This window comes from Macaca mulatta, chromosome 15 (assembly GCF_049350105.2).
Source record: "Macaca mulatta isolate MMU2019108-1 chromosome 15, T2T-MMU8v2.0, whole genome shotgun sequence".
Lineage (NCBI taxonomy): Eukaryota > Metazoa > Chordata > Mammalia > Primates > Cercopithecidae > Macaca > Macaca mulatta.
Window position 1 is genome coordinate 127,408,050 of NC_133420.1, and position 6,348 is coordinate 127,414,397.

A 6,348-nucleotide genomic window follows, 5' to 3' on the forward strand; every position below is an offset into this window, starting at 1 on the left:
CTGAGCCCTGCCATGGCCCAGCAGCGTTCACACTGAGGTGCTTCTCTGAGAAATCCTAGCTTGAGATTCTCTCCCTCTCACACCCTCTCTCCTTCCCTCCAGCCACACCTTCCAATGGTTTCTGCGTTCTTCCTTCAGAATCGAAGGGAGGTCAGCACCTCCTGACTGAGCACACCGCCCTGTGCAGCACCCTGCTTTTCCCTTTGCCTGCAGGCTTCCAAGCTAGGGGCGACGGCAGTTGTCTAAGATTCCAAGGTCCACGGTCTCCCCTTGGGCCACAGGGCCAAGAAGTCCGCTTCCAGTGGCCTCCGAGGACGGCCCATGGGGGACCATGGGGGCTGGACGCAGCAGCGCAATCACAAGACTCCCCTTCTGACCTGAAGGGTGGCCTGCTGGAGGGATGATGGGCCGGGAGTCAGGCGTGTTCTGTGTGCCTTGGCTGCCTCCTGCCATCCCGCGACTCTGTGATGAGCCTGGGGTCCACGTGGACGCAGCTCTCAGTGGGAGGCATCATGCTGCCCAGGTTAGGGTCGCAGGAGGCTTGAAGCGGGGAGCTTAGAGAACTCTGTGGAATTAGCTGGGGAGACCCAACCAGGAGGTCGTATGGGGGGAGAGGGGTAGGGAATGTCAGGTGGTCCCCACCACCCACCTCACCAGTCCCCGGGGCTATGGGTGTCCCCAGGCCTCCAGCCTGAGGTTGTCTGCAAACTGCTCCAAAGTTTGAGTCGCAGTAACAACGGTCCCCATTCACTGAGGCGTCCCCAAGGCCAGGCACTATCTAAGTCAGGCCCTTTTCTAAACCCCTCAGTGAGATGTCAATGCACATATTTTATAGACGGGCAAACAGGAGCTGGGCTGGAAACTGCTCCGGGAGCACAGAGCAGCCCGGGAGCCCGCCCCAGAGGAAGCCTGGGTAGCAGCCTGGGGTGGCAGGAGGGGGTCCTGGCCGGGTGGGGCGGTCGCCTTAGCAAAGCCCTTCAGGCCCTGTCCTCCTTGAATGGGGCTATTTGTCAGTGAACCCACAATATCGGAGCAGACTGAACTTCCTGGCAAACTTCTTGGCAGGCTTTCCCTAATGGAATCTCCAGAGAGAAGAAGTCCCCTGTCCTCCTGGCGTCACTCGTAACCTCCGGCCTGCTCCGCTCCAGGTTGTGCCCAGGGCTCCCTGCCCAGGGAGCTTGTTTGTTCTGGCAGACAGGGAGCCCATTCAGGCCCTCGGTGGCACCCGGTGAGTCTGGCCCGGAGGCCTGGCTGGGCTCCGGCTGGCTCAGGGGGACCTGGCGGGGCCTCCAGAAGCCTCCTTTGGCTCGGGTGAGGCGGGGGCGCTGACTTGACTCTGGCCCACGAGAACGACTGGCTTTACAGCTCCGTCTTGCTCCACAAACCAGAAAGCCACTTCCAGCTGGTGGCATGAAGTCTGGTGGGCGGGTGTCTGGTGCCATCCTGTCCGGGCAGGGAGGGGTCCAGCCTGTGGTCTGTCGCAGGCCGATTTTACAGGCCGCCAGTCACCCGGAGCGGGAGCCCTGGCCATGTCCACAGGGATAATATTTGTTGTACCTGCTCCCGACCTGGGACGCCCGCAGCTTCCCAGCTTAGCATTTTAATGACGCTGCCATCAGAGCGCTTTCTTTTTCTACGAGGAGGGGGTGCCTAGACGTTTATTTTTCAAAGGGTGGAAAACACTAGGTTAAGCTTAAACCACATCTGATTATGAAGAGGCTGTGAGTGATTCCACAGCCAGCCGCCACCCAGACTGCCCTGGGTGAGGGCGGCAGAGGGGGCTCTGGCCCGGAGCTCCCCCAGGTCCTCAGTTCCAGCTCTGAGGCAGCGAGAGGAGGGGGGACAGCAGGCCCACCTGCGGGAACACGGGCAGCTTCGCCGCGCGCCTGACTTCTTGCCTTGTTGGCTGCGCGGTTCACCAATAGCTGAAGGCTGGGATGTTTAAATATTAAAAATGCTTAGCTAAATAAGCTGGCCTGTTTGGTTTTGCTGATAGTCACAGTCTACCCACAGAGCCCTTTCAAACTGCATCAGTGTTTTGGAAAGTGGATAAGGGACTCATTCAGTGACGCTCAGGTTTACCCTGAGCCAGGAATGAAGCATGTATTTCATGAAATAAGGACTAGCCTGAGACCACACACAGAGGCGGCTGAACTCCAGCGGCCTCCCTCTCCTCCTTCCCCTCTCCCCCGCAGCCCCCTCCTCCCTCTCTTCCTCCCCTTCCCCCTTTCTCTCTCTCTCTCCCTCGCGCTGACAAACCGGCCATGACTGACACCAGGAAACCCGTAATCGGCGTCAGAGGGGGGTTTCCAGGGCTTAGGGGGCCCTTTGTGAGCCTGGAGCTGATGAAAAAATGGATTACGACAGTGTGTGCAGCCCATACTAAAGACAGCTCACAAAACAGCCAGGGCCACCTCAACACGGCTGCTCAGAGAAGAAAACGTTGCAGCCAAATGGAATTGTTGAAATCACCTTTGTGTGGGAGAAAAAGCAAAAAAACAAAAAACAAAAAAAACAAAACAAAAAAAAACAGCTCACACATTTTCCCCAACAATAAGGCTGGTTTTGTCACAACTTGCCCCTAGTTCAGCGGGTCCGGCAGGTACCCCCACCAACCGGCCCCGTGTCCCCAGCACAGCCTGAGGAGCCTGGTCGGCCTGGCTGCATGGAGCAGTTGCTTATGTCAAATCCGTCACTGTGGGACACGGGGGAAACCGGAGGTGATTAGGAGGAGGGTTCTTCGAGGACACACTGGGGCCGTGTCACTTGCCCTCTCCTCGCCATCGCCCTCCCTGACCACAGACTTCAAGCCCAGCGAACTGCCTCTGACCGTTTGAAGTTTGGGACATGTGAGGCTTTCTTCTTTTCCTTCTGAACTTTTATTTCAAAGTAGGCTCCCGTCTCTTCAGGGAGAATGAGGCACTTAAATTCAAGAACTATTTATGGTGCTTCCTAGGTACAATGAACCAGGGTAAATTTGGGGCGGGGGGAGGGTGAGGACGGGGACTGGGCAGGGTGATGGGGGCACAGCCTAGCCCCTGCAGCCCCCAGGGCCTATTGAAATGCTGTAGGGCGCTCCTTATTAAATGGACATTACCCCAAATCTGCAGCCCACGCCGCCATCGGCATTGCATCTGGCTGGCAAAGCTGGCAACGCGGTGTCCTGGCTCCTGTTTTCCTTGCCATCCTGTGGGGTTGGGATTGGAGTCCCTTCCGAAGGCCCCAGGGTGCTTCAAGGAGAGTGACCGGAGCGGCTTGGTGTCTTCTTTCTTCTTACACGCGTGCTGTTTGAAATAAGATGTTTTTGCCAAGGACAAGTAAAAAGTGGGGCGCACTCCGGGGCTCTGGTTTGGTTTGAAATGAAGAACGCACCCAGCTCCAGGGTGTCTCAACCGGGCACACAGATCTCTGACCTCAAGCAGGGCCGCCGATCAGGAGGAAGAGTTCTTTCCGGGGGGTTTCCCGAAGCCCCCTCAGAGTCTGTGACCGCCCCGGCTTCTCCAGCCCACAGCAGGAACCACAAAGAAGGAACAAGGGACGACGCAAACGGTTTCCCTCCACCCATCCCCTTTTTGGGCTGAGAGGCCGCCTGCTGCCTCTGCCGCTGGCACCACCACCCACCCTCAGCTCAGTCCTCTTCCAACCCCAGAGCTGCTCCTTAATCCTCCTTGAGGTAAAAACAAACCGTTTTTCTTTTGCTCTCACCCCGAGAAACTGACACAGATGACTTCTGTGACCAGCAAGCAGCTAATTCTGCAGCACGGTGGGGTGTCCTTTAACTCAATTCAATTCCAACACTATCTACCTAGAGACAGCGGCGGATCCCACAGGTCGAGGACTCGCTCCCACAAAGCTGCCCTCATTTCTGAGGAGGATCGTAAGCCCCCGCTTGTCTACTCTGTCTTTCTGACCAGCCACCTATAAATCGAGGTTCCCACCACGTCCTCCATGGGTTTGATTATTTTGCTAGAGAAGATGACAGAACTCAGGAAGACACCTAAATTTACCATTCCTGATAAACATATTACTAGGATACAAATGGAGAGACGCATAGGACAAGGTATGGGGAAGAGGTGTGGAGCTGCCATGCCCTCCCCTGGTGCAGCCATCCTCCAGGAACCCCTGCGTGTTCAGCTGTCCAGAGGCTCTCCAAACGCTGTCCTTTTGGATTTTTATGGAAGCTTCATTCTGTAGACAGGATTGATTAAACCATTGGCCATTGGTGGTCAGCTTAACCTTCAGCCCCTCTACCCTCCCTCGAATCCTGCTTTGGTCTTTCACCAGCTCCATCCTGAAGCTACCTAGGGGCTGCCACCCATCAGGCCGTTCATTAGCACAGAAAAGACAGCACTTCGGAGAGTCTAAGGATGTTGGGAGTTGTGTGCCAGGGAACCTGGCTGAAGATCATGTATATATTTTATCATAGCAAAGTCCACCTCAAGTCTTCGAACACAGATTCCCTTCAGTTGAAAGGACAAACAACTCAGACGCTGCCATATCAGTGGGACCCAATCCAGTCCATCAGATTGTACGAGTGTCTGCCAGGGCAAGGCCACTCACGTCTGCTGGTTTCCAGTCCGTCTCGTCAGGTTCCGAAAGCGAGTGGTCTCGGCACACACATGGCTTCGCCCTTTCAGGCATCTGGGATCACTGAGCTAAGAGACAGTACAGTATCTTGCTCTGAGCCTCTTTCAAGGTGTTCGTGTAATATTGGATTTCCCTCGATCTATAAGTCATTGATTCATTTCTTTACTCCCAGCTACTATTCCTTCTCTCTCCATTTATACCCAAACTTTTCCACCTTTGCAATGGACATTAGGATCGGCCATTGTGCTAGTGTAGATTGCAGATAGCAATACCAGTACCTCCTCCTCAGTCCTCTTTCACCCAGATAGAATAAGGTGACATAAGTACTACAGAACTACCCACGTGTAGCCCCTAGCCGCCCCATCAGTCTCACTTGCCAGCTGTGTTCAGGGCCTTCCCGCCAGGGAGCCTATCCCGGAGCCATCGGCAGTCTCTGTCTGTCTTGCGGGCAGACAGAACACTCCTTACTGGCATTTTGTGCCTGAGAGGGTGCAAGAGGAACGTGTCTAAACTCAGCCCATCTCTGCACTGCTGTAGTTCCCATAGCCACTCATTTCACGGACCCAGGTGGCCACCCTAAGTAAGAATGGCAAACGGATATCTGCCAATTCCAGGCACCTTTCCAACCTGGAAGGGAAATTTTCTGATGGGCATTCGATGTGTTACTTTCATGCACCCTTCAGATTTCCACAGGGCCGGGCCTCATACGGGCATCCCTTTAACAGGCCAGGTTCCCATGGCCCCTCTGCCTGACCCTGTGGCCAGGCCATTGGCCACTGCCCAGGAGTCAGTGAAGAGCAGACACAGAGGCTTTGCCACGCCCAGTCACTGCTAGGAAAGCAGCGTGCAGGTCGGCCACCGAGCTGATTTGCTTCTGGCTTCCTTGGTCAGAGTGGCAGCTTCCAGACAGAATGTTGTCCCCTTGCCTGGAACTGCCGTCCACAAACCAAGCAGTGCTTTGCTGGTCAGTTGAGAGCTGGTTATAGGGCATGGTCCAGCTGTCAGTAGGATGCAGTTGCTCCCACAGCTCCTTACTCTAGTTCCAGAGTTAGGCTTAGGGGAAAAGAGGCTCCTTGCTTGGGGTGTCTCCTTGCATTCGTTCCCCAGGTAGCAGAATCCAGTAGAAACCTTTTCCATTTCATTATGGAACGTTCCTGGGCACTATTCCCATTAGAGTGTTTCTCCAACATCACCCAAGACATCGTGGGTATTTTTCGGGTTTCAAGACCATTTTATGTCCTTCTGTCATAGAGGTAGCTTCAATCACTGTCCAATAGCAAGGCAGTAATACCCCTCAAGTCGAAATTCTCTGGTCCAAAGTCTCAGCAGTTGTCGGTGGGAGGCACTCACCGGCTTTCGCCATAAGCTCCAGTTGTCATCCGGAGAGGACTTCGAAATAGGCCATCTGTCCCTCCCAGCACTCCAGCTTCTACTCCTCACTGTGTGGGTTCAGGCAGTCTTACTGTTCCCACAAGCATGTCCAATTCATATTGCTCGAGGGGTCGATTTGCCTGCCTTCCATTTTACAGTACAAGGCAGGGAGAACGTTCCCCAGGCAGATACAAAGTCCATCCCCACAATACAATCAGATGAAAGAGACGCAACCACTTCCCATGAAGCCTGTTCAGATACACCACCTCTCCCCTGCAGGTTGACCTGAATTCCATCCACCCTGACTTCCTCAACTGTAGCCTCCACTCAGACTTTATCAACATGTACTGGTTTTACAATCCTGGGTAGGAAAAGCGTTCCCCAACCAGA

At 54.7% G+C, this 6,348-nt stretch overlaps 1 long non-coding RNA gene across 1 annotated transcript; it reads right to left on the minus strand.

The window, feature by feature from the left end:
• Positions 1 to 2,856: 2,856 nt before the first annotated feature.
• LOC144334823 (uncharacterized) lies at positions 2,857 to 5,947 on the minus strand. The gene is made up of 2 exons (XR_013405063.1): positions 3,373 to 5,947; positions 2,857 to 3,284 (listed from the first exon to the last, which is right to left on the minus strand). It is a non-coding gene; the product is annotated as an uncharacterized LOC144334823 (long non-coding RNA).
• Between the last annotated feature and the right edge of the window lie 401 nt (positions 5,948 to 6,348).